At 55.7% G+C, this 9214-nt stretch overlaps 1 long non-coding RNA gene across 1 annotated transcript; it reads right to left on the bottom strand.

Annotated features, from left to right (window-relative positions):
- Positions 1 to 763: 763 nt before the first annotated feature.
- Positions 764 to 1500, bottom strand: LOC105542454. The gene is made up of 2 exons (XR_001006473.1): positions 1339 to 1500; positions 764 to 1211 (listed from the first exon to the last, which is right to left on the bottom strand). It is a non-coding gene; the product is annotated as an uncharacterized LOC105542454 (long non-coding RNA).
- Positions 1501 to 9214: the final 7714 nt, after the last annotated feature.

Below are 9214 nucleotides of genomic sequence, written 5' to 3'. Positions count from 1 at the left end.
AGGGTCAAGTGTGGGAGGGGACAGCACAGGCCAAGGAGAGAAGGAGGGAGGGCTGAGGCCTTTTTTAGTCTATGGATATTATTGCTTCTTTAATGAAGATATGGTTGGGGGAGGTAGGGAAGCGGGAAGGGAACAGTTGTCATAAGTGGCCGTGGGCTCACTATCTTTGCTGCTTGCTGGTGTTGGGGGGCACATGCTAGCACCAGCCAAAGTGCCATGAAAATCCACCAATTCTACCCCAAGGGGTGTCCAGCACTTGGTGACAAGGCTGCACTGCACAGTGGGGGCCAAAGCAGGTGAAGAGAAGCTGAAGGAGAAATAGGAAGGAGAAGCTGGAGGGTGGGGTCCCAGAATGCCAGAGACCAGCGAGACCTTGAAACCCAGGATGCAGCCCACAGCCTCTTCACAATGGGGAGCTGAGTCACAGACGCCTTCAGGGGAAGCATCTGCGGCCCAACCAGGGCAGCCAAGGGGATGTGGGAGGGTGGGCTCTGTCCTCTGGCTGGCTTTCACTTTCTGTGACCTCAGGCAGGACCCTTGACGCCTCGGGGCTTGGTGGCCTTGTCTGTAAGGTGGGTCTGTTTGCTGTCTTTCCATCCTGGGGTTGTGGGAAGATTCAATGAGATAATGTGCGTAAAACACTCAAAACCATGGGTGGCTCACAGAGTGCGCACCTGGCACACAACTGCTGTCACCGTCACAACCAAACCACAGGTTCCGTTGCTTGCCACTTGCAGAGTTCAATTAACAAGAGTGAGGTCTGATATAAAGAAAGTGACTTTTTATTCCCAAGCTAGCTTAGGGGAAGAAGAACAGGCTTCCTGCCTTAAGGGTATCGCTTTACTTTTGGAGAAAAAAAGCAGGTGCTTTGTAAAGGGGCCCTAACATGACTGGCACACAGGGAGGACGCGGGCAGTGCGGGGGGTGGGTCCTGTGTGCTAGCTTGGTACTTTATCTACCAGGCGGTGGGAAAACTGGTGACTGCGGGCACCTTCGTGGGCAGGACTAGGTTGTAAAAGCGGCTGAGAACTCTCCAGGTGGGAGAGAGTTTCGTTGCCGATATCCTTTGGGTGGTCGATGGACTGTTATCTTTCGAGGCAACCTCCTGGTGGGTGAGAGTTCCACTCTGGAGCGTCTAAGCACAGAGCTAGAGGGACTCGGCCTGTAGCAAGCATCAGGTGCAGGGGAGCCAAAAGGATATCGTTGCATTTCTAAAGGGATAAGTAGGAAGTAGGGAATAAGGGGAATCAGAGACAGAGAAAGATAATAAAAAATCACAACTCATTCTATTTTTCTTAGAAAAATGGGGATACTTGGTTAGACTGTTATTACTCATACCCAGGCCTCCCTCTCCCAGCTCCATGATTTTTCCTTGGCCCTGTGTGACAGGTCTCTGTCTTCGGAACGTGGAGGGGTTTTCTCGGAAAATCTCTCCCACATCTTTCTTGGGATTCTGAAGTTTCAGTGTTCGAGACAAATTCCTTTGAGATCCAAGTTGTCTCTATCTGCAAATGGGGATTCCACCCAATGAATGTCAGGCCTGCAAAGTACTGCGGGGCTCCTAGCAAGCGCTCCATCCATGCCTGCGGACTCCTAGCAAGCGCTCCATCCATGCCTGCGGGCTCCTAGCAAGCGCTCCATCCATGCCTGCGGGCTCCTAGCAAGCGCTCCATCCATGCCTGCGGGCTCCTAGCAAGCGCTCCATCCATGCCTGCGGGCTCCTAGCAAGCGCTCCATCCATGTCTGCGGGCTCCTAGCAAGCGCTCCATCCATGCCACTGGCATTAGCATCATGGTGAGGTTGGGGGAATCAACAGACATGCAAGTGTGTCTGCCAGGAAGCAGCACCACAGGCCAGGAAGGGGACCCTCTGGGACCAGCCTGCCCCATCCAATTCCAGCTCTGTTGTGTGACCCTGGGGCATCCTTTAGTCTCTCTGTGCCTTAGTGGCTCCCTCTGGAAAGCGAGCATGATAACAGGCTCCACTCAAATGGTGCCTGTGACGATTAAACAAGTTTAACATCCATACAGCACTTTATTCATTCTTTCTCAATTCCCTACTTCACTCCTGCCTGGCAGATTCACTCTCCCCCCTTGCAAGGAACTGCAGCTATTTCACGTCATTTTCCAGGCACTTTGGGTAATGCAAAGTCCAGGCGAGTCTTATATTAAATTTGAGACTGTTAGAATTTGGAGCTCCCTCCTCCGCCAGCTCAGCTCAGCTCAGCTCAGCTCAGCTCCGTGTAGTCCAGGAGTCAGGGGAGGAGGGGTGCATCCAGTTTCTCCTCTGTCCCCTCCCTCTTGCTGGGTGTTGCTCTTGCCCCTCCAGGGCTGGGCCTGCCCGGGGAAGCAAGGAAGGTTTTATTTTGGCAGAGGAGGTGAGGTGCCGGGTCTCCTTGGATAGACACGGCTGTGAGCTGAGGTTGGGCCTCTTGGGTGGTCCTGGAGACCCTCCCCCATGGGTTCCTGATTGGCGATGCCGCCTCTGCTCCAGCTTCCAGGATCCACCCCTTCTTCTGGGTCCAATTTGGCTGAAAGAACAAGTCCTTTTGTCCCACAGTTCCTAGAATAACCCAGAGCTTGTTCCCAGACCTTAGCATAAACCCCAAGATGTCCCCAGGGGATACTTGTCAAGCTCTTGGTTGGCTTGCTGACACCCCTCATCCTTCTCCTTAAGCAGCAACCAGCTCATGTTGCACCCTTGTACCAATTACAGTCACGCGCCTTCCTCCGGGCTGACCTCCTGGCTTGGCTTGGGGGGACGGCTCAGTCCTACCCCCATTCACACCCCAGCCAAGGCTCCACTGACAACCACAGGGGCCGCTGCCTGTGGGGGCTTCTGCTTGAACCCCAGCAGCCATGGGCCCTGGGCTGGCTTCTCCAGCTGACTCAGCAGCCTATCCCCAGTGCCTCCATCCCTGTGCTCCGTCCTCCCACTGTGCTCCCCTCATTTCGGCATTTACCACTCTGACCTGGAGGTCACTCTTCCCATGCGTGTCTTCAAAGGCAGAAACCGTGTCCTGGGCAGGCTCTGGCACAGAGTGGTGGCTCCATAAATAACCAGATGAAACCTCTGTCCCCCGGGGATGGGGGTGTGTGACCTGGGACATGGCAGTCCCAGGGCCTCTTCCCTGCGCCTGAGGCCCAGCCCCTCCTTCCTCAGGCCAGGGTGAGCCCCCCCACAGGGAGATGGGGTCCGGATGATCCCACCACTGCCATCATAAACACGGCAGGATGGGGTGAGCAGGGGCTGAGGGGAGCCGCTCTGATGATTGACAGGGAGCATCCAGGGTGGACAGGATGCCCTGCCTCTGGACCTCGGTGTCCTCATCTGTGAAACGGGGGCAGTGAGCCAGGCCGGTTTAAGTCAGGGGACTCTGGGCTCCCTCACACACCCAGCGCTCCTGTGACGAAGCGCGGCCTGTCTCTTGGCCAGCCCGGAGCGGGCGTCTGGCTCGAGTGCTGACTCAAAGTGCATCAGACAAGGATCCAGAGCGGGATTCCCGGAACGCCCTGGAAAAATGCTGGGTACCGTCCAGGCGCCGCCGCCAACCATATGGAGTCTCTCTCATTCCACAGGGAACCCTTATTACCCTCCGGACTGGTGTTCCTGATCCAGCTGGGCTGGCTCTTCCAGAGGGCTGGGAGCCATCAGGGCTGAGGCTGTGGTAAGCAGAGGGACGTGCCCGGTGGTCATCGTGGCCTCACGTCCTGGCTGTGAGTCTGGGCTGGTCCGAGAGTACCCGGGGCTCGCTCACGCAGGCTGCTGAGCTGGGGGCTCCTCAGCCAGCGACACAGGGCCACGGAGGAAGGAAGGAGCCGGGGTGAGTCACCGTGCCCTGAGGGCCCCAAGTCCTAGGGTCAGGTCCTCCATCAGACACTCGTAGCCAGGTACCAGGGGCTGCAGATGGCCCCATGGTCCCCGCCCTCCCTGTCCCCACAAAGCTGGCAGTCCACACAGCTGGAAGCCGAGTCTCTGGAATCAGGTCACATCTCTCTCACAGCAACACAAGGCAGCTCCTGGTGGGGAGGGGGGAAGCCCATTTTACAGATGAGGACACTGGGGCTTGGCAGGTCTAGGGGACTTACTGCAGACCCCTCAGCCGGGAAGTAGCAGGGCCACTCGCTTCAACTACTGTGGGCTGAGAGGCAGGATAGCCAGCGGCTGCACACTTGAGCTAGGAACCCAGCAGTGCCAGGGGTGATTCCTGGCATCCGCATGTTCTAGGCATTTACCTTGGACAAGTCACAGCCCCTCTGGGCTTCAGATTCTTTATCTGTGAAATGGGTCTGACACAGTATTTGCCACGGGCATTGAGCATGGTATAAGCCAGCCCATGTCAAGGGTTCAGGGTGTGGCCAGCACACAGCCAGCAGGTGCCCATGTTTACTGCTATGGTCAACTGGATGGAGGCTTATGCTGGGTGCTGGGTGCTGGGAAAGAAAGTGAGGGAGACACAAGTCCCTGCCTTTGAGATGTTCTTTCACCTTGTGTGTAAAATAGGGACAAAAATATTTAGCTTCTTTAGGAGGAAAAATAAACCAGATCACTTACAGAAAGCATTTCTTGGAGCCAGGCGCTGCTTGGAGGGCCGTTCAATAGGCATCAGTCGCCTTCTGCATTTCCCTGGGTGTAGCTTTCAGACCGACTGGGTGTAAGCTACTTTGGACTCCACTGAATGGACCCACCAGGGCTCACTCAACTGCTTGTTCCTCTAAATGGTTTTTCAACCAGGATGGTAGGGCTGAAAGCATCTTCGGAGCTAGAGTGTCCCTAGGAATGGTCCCTGGAGGCAGATGCTGGGCCCTGGCTGTAACTAACCTCTGGCTGTAACTAACCTCTGGCTGTAACTAACCCCCGGCTTAACTAACCCCCGGCTGTAAATAACCTCCGGCTGTAACTAACCCCTGGCTGTAACTAACCCCCGGCTGTAACTAACCACCGGCTGTAACTAACCCCCGGCTGTAAATAACCTCCGGCTGTAACTAACCCCCGGCTGTAAATAACCTCCGGCTGTAACAACCCCTGGCTGTAACTAACCCCCGGCTGTAACTAACCACGGGCTGTAACTAACCCCCGGCTGTAAATAACCTCCGGCTGTAACTAACCCCAGGCTGTAACTAACCCCCGGCTGTGCTCCATCAGGGATGGTGGGAGGCATTTTCTTTGAGAGAAACGTTTGGGATCCTCTGGGTGGAGAATCGTCTTTGACAGGCTTGGGGCTGGGAGCCCTGCCTCCTCTAGAACTGAACCCCAGCAGAAGTGCCAGCCAGGGGCCCACGGCGGGTACAGTGCAGGGGGACTCCAGCCTGAGAGGGTCTGCAGTGCAGCTTGTGTTTTGCTCGAGTTGCCATATGCCAAGGCAGCACCGACGGACGGGGCAGCTTCAACAACATAGTCTTCTTCTCACCGCTCAGGAGGCCAAGGTCTCAGCCGGCTGCTTTCTCCTGAGGTCTCTCTTCCTTGGTGCGTAGATGCCAGCTTCTCCCAGTGTCTTTGGCCACCTGATTGTCCCTCTGTGGGTGTCTGTGTCCTAATCTCCTCTTCTTGTAAGGACACCAGTCCTACTGGATTAGGGCCCGCCCCAGTGACCACGTTCTAACTTGATCACCTCTTTAAAGACCCTGTCTCCAGGTCCAGCCACATGTGGAGGTATGGGAGTTAGGAATTCAACACATGAATGTTGGGGGTCATAACCGAGCCCATAGCATGGGTGATTCATCACAGTTCTAGGATTTAAAGAGCCCGAGTTATTTGAGACTCCAGGATCACTACCCCAGTAACCGCTGTGACAGCACCCTTAGCCCTGCCCTCCCTGGGGGAAGCCAGGCCTGGGGGAGACAGTGACTTGTCCTGGCTCTCGCAGTCAGGGCTGAGGCAGGACTGAACCCAGGCCTGGCTCATTCCAGAGCCTGCTGGTGCCAGCCAGGAGCCCAGTGCTGGAAGGAGCTGGGAGGAGACGGAACTTGAGACCTATTTACCTTGGCACCGGCAGTGCCCGCTTGGGCTTGGCACACAGCTGCTGTTCGGAAGTTGTTGGATGAATTCGACAATGACACATTTTGGCACAGTCCTTGCCCTGGGGGCACGCACACCCGTGATGAGAAGGCAGGCTCGCCAGCACACACCCGAACACCAAGGTCACCGAGGCCAGAGCCAGGCCACTTTTCCTTTCTGGTTTGGGCCCTGCCAGCCTCCACACTAGACCAGTGTGGAGCTGACCTTTCCACGTCAGCTCTGCAAAGCCAAAGCCAATTCCTAAGCCCTCAGCTGTCCCAGAACTGAGTCATGACGGAAGCTGGTGGGATTCCTCGGGGGACAGATCTGGCCCCCACATGTCCTTGCGTGCCTCCATCCATGCCATCCGGCTCCAGCCCATACCGCACCACCCAGAACAATGTAGCCAGCACACGTTTCCACTGGAATGAAGCACTGCCCTGGCCCCGACTCTGAATTCCTCACCACTCACGGTCTCCAGCCGGCCGCCAGCTGTAACAGCCTGAGATGGCCCGCAGGGCAGGGAGCTGCAGTAGCAAAGAACATTTGTCTTTATCCGGTTGGAATTTTCTCTCCAAATTACACAGGCTGCAGTGGGCCTACTGTGCGAAGCTCCATTTACAGAAACCCCAGGCCACAGTCTGGGCATGACCTGCTCTCCCCCGGGGATGCCTCTCCCGACTCGGCACTGTGCTGCCCAACATTCACGCATCCTGGGTTTCCAGGCCCCTTCCTGCCTCTGAGCCTTTGCCTAAGCTGTTCTCAGTCTCAGAAATCCCTTCCCAGCCCACCCTGCTGCAGTCCCGGCTAGGGCAGGGCAAGGCCCACACGTGAGTCTCCATTGTACTCCTTGCCGGCTGCAAGGCTTAGGTGGGCTGCTGTACCTCTCTGAGCCTCACTTTCTTGATTTCTTCATCTGTAGAATGGGAATAGGCTTGGGGGAAGCCTGTGTTCTGCGGGCAGTAAGGGGATTGGTAGGAGCCAAGGTGAGAGAGCTTTTGCAAAGCAGGATAGCTTTTTAAATTTTTTATTGTTTTGAGATGGAGTCTCGTTCTGTCGCCAGGCTGGAGTGCAGTGGCACGATCTCGGCTCACTGCAACCTCTGCCTCCTGGATTCAAGAGATTCTCCTGCCTCAGCTTCCCGAGTAGCTGGGACTACAGGCTTGCACCACCACACCCAGCTAATTTTTATATTTTTAGTAGAGACGGGGTTTCACCATGTTGGTCAGGATGGTCTCGATCTCTTGACCTTGTGATCCGCCCACCTCAGCCTCCCAAAGTTCTGGGATTACAGGAGTGAGCCACTGCACCCAGCCAGCAGGATAGCTTTGCAGGTTGCCTCAGCCAGCCTGCCCCTGGCCCTTTGCACACACGCCCTTGCAGCCCCATGGGGAGGATGGCTTCTCTCCGGCCAGCCCTGCAGCATGCCATGGCCAATCCCATGGGATAGAGGTGGGGTCCTAACTCCTCACCATCATCATCATCCTCGTTAACCCCATGGGCCGGGCTTGGGCCCATGAAACCCTCATGACTCTCCCCAGGGAGTAAGTGTCCTCATTACCTGTTTTCAGGATTAGGAAGCTGAGGTGAGCGAGGGCTGAGTTCACCCCGCCAGGAAGCAGCTGAACTGAGACTCAGCTCTGCAGCTGGGGACTCCCAAGCACCAACCTCACCAAAGTCTGCTGGATCACAGGTGAGGGCCCAGGCAGCATGCATGTCCCCACATGTGTGGTCTACCCCTCATCCAGGGTGCTCATCCTGAGGTCCCTCTGGGCCCAGGCACATTGCTGCCTAATGAAATCTGTGTTCTGTTGGCAAGAAATTGGGGAGATGGCTCCCATTAAGGTGCACACAGTTACAGCAGAGGGTTGGCACTGTCCCTGATGGATGCCCAGAGGATGCCCTCTGGATACCAAGGGGGCCTGAGCCACCCACCCAGCAACACCCAGCCCTGAGACCTTTGCTGCCCTCACCCTGCCAACCTAATTCAGCATCTCTTATCTCCCCTACTGACCCTGAACTTCGGCTGAGAAACTCAGGTCTGTCACACACACTGGGGTCCCCAGACCTCTGGGTCCAGCACCTGCTGGATCCTCAGTGTGCCCCCGTCACCTCCCCCTGGCTCTGGGCGTTTGTCCCGGCCCCTCACCACTTCCTGGGATACCTCGAAGCTCTGCCACATCCCTGGGGAGACTTGGACATTCACACCGTGACCCATAACCTCCTGCTCCTAAGTGTCTCCCCCTCCATGTGACAGAGCGCCCTCCTTGACCAAACTTTAGCCAGGTGCCTCTGAGCCCTCTCTGGCACAGGCCTTGACCTTGGCTGGCAAAGAATCCCACTAAGTCAGTTCAGGGAGAGAATCCCTCACCCTTGATCTCAGACCAAGTTCCTCTCTCCCACTTTTGATAGTTAAGTCTTTGTCCCTTTAGCAAGAATCCCATTGGGCCCATGGAGCAGGAAGTCCTCTACCCTTGATGTCTAATCCAGTTCTTCCGCGTAATTTTCCATCTACTGACCCCCTCACTCTGCTCCTTGGCCATAAATCTCCAGCTGTCCTTCCTGTCTTCAAGGTTGAGTTCAAACTCTGTCCCCTGTTACAAACATCTTTAGTAAAGTCTTCTTTGCCAGTTTTAAACACAGGTCAGGTGCAATTTTTCTCTTTAACACACACCCCTTAGCCCTCCACTAGCTTAACCATCCCCCCGAAACCACTCATCCCTGAAATCTCAGTCTATGTCCTGGTTTAGAGCAAGCTTGACATTCAAAGTGATAATTTCACCTCCCCAAGGGGGCTCTCTCAGCTCCCTGCCTCTTCGTTTCTTATCCGTAAAATAGGTACAGAGGATTGAAAGGATGTCAGGCGCCGCACAGAGCCTGGCTCAGAACAGGCACACAGCAAAAGTGTGTTTCTCCCTCCTTCTTTGGCTCTTTTTACTAGAGGCCTTAAACCTGCCAGCAAAGAAGGATTGCATGTTGCTGGGATGTTCTGTCTTCCAACGGGGAAAACAAAATCCCAGGTGGTGAGCGAGTGGCAGCTCTCAGAAACGGTGACATCTGCCCAGCTCCAGCCTCCCCATTTATCCCTCGAGTTCAGTGCTCAAAAGGACAGGCAGGTGGCCAACCGCAGAGACTAAATTGAATGAAAAGAACCAGGACGCCATTGGATGGTCCAGGCTCGGCCGCGGCAGGGTGTGGGTCATCAGCGAGACTGGCT

The sequence above is a fragment of the Mandrillus leucophaeus genome, unplaced genomic scaffold, assembly GCF_000951045.1.
Source record: "Mandrillus leucophaeus isolate KB7577 unplaced genomic scaffold, Mleu.le_1.0 Scaffold26, whole genome shotgun sequence".
Classification (NCBI taxonomy): Eukaryota; Metazoa; Chordata; class Mammalia; order Primates; family Cercopithecidae; genus Mandrillus; species Mandrillus leucophaeus.
The sequence above is the reverse complement of the archived record's forward strand: the minus strand, read 5'-3'. Positions and strand labels throughout refer to the sequence as shown.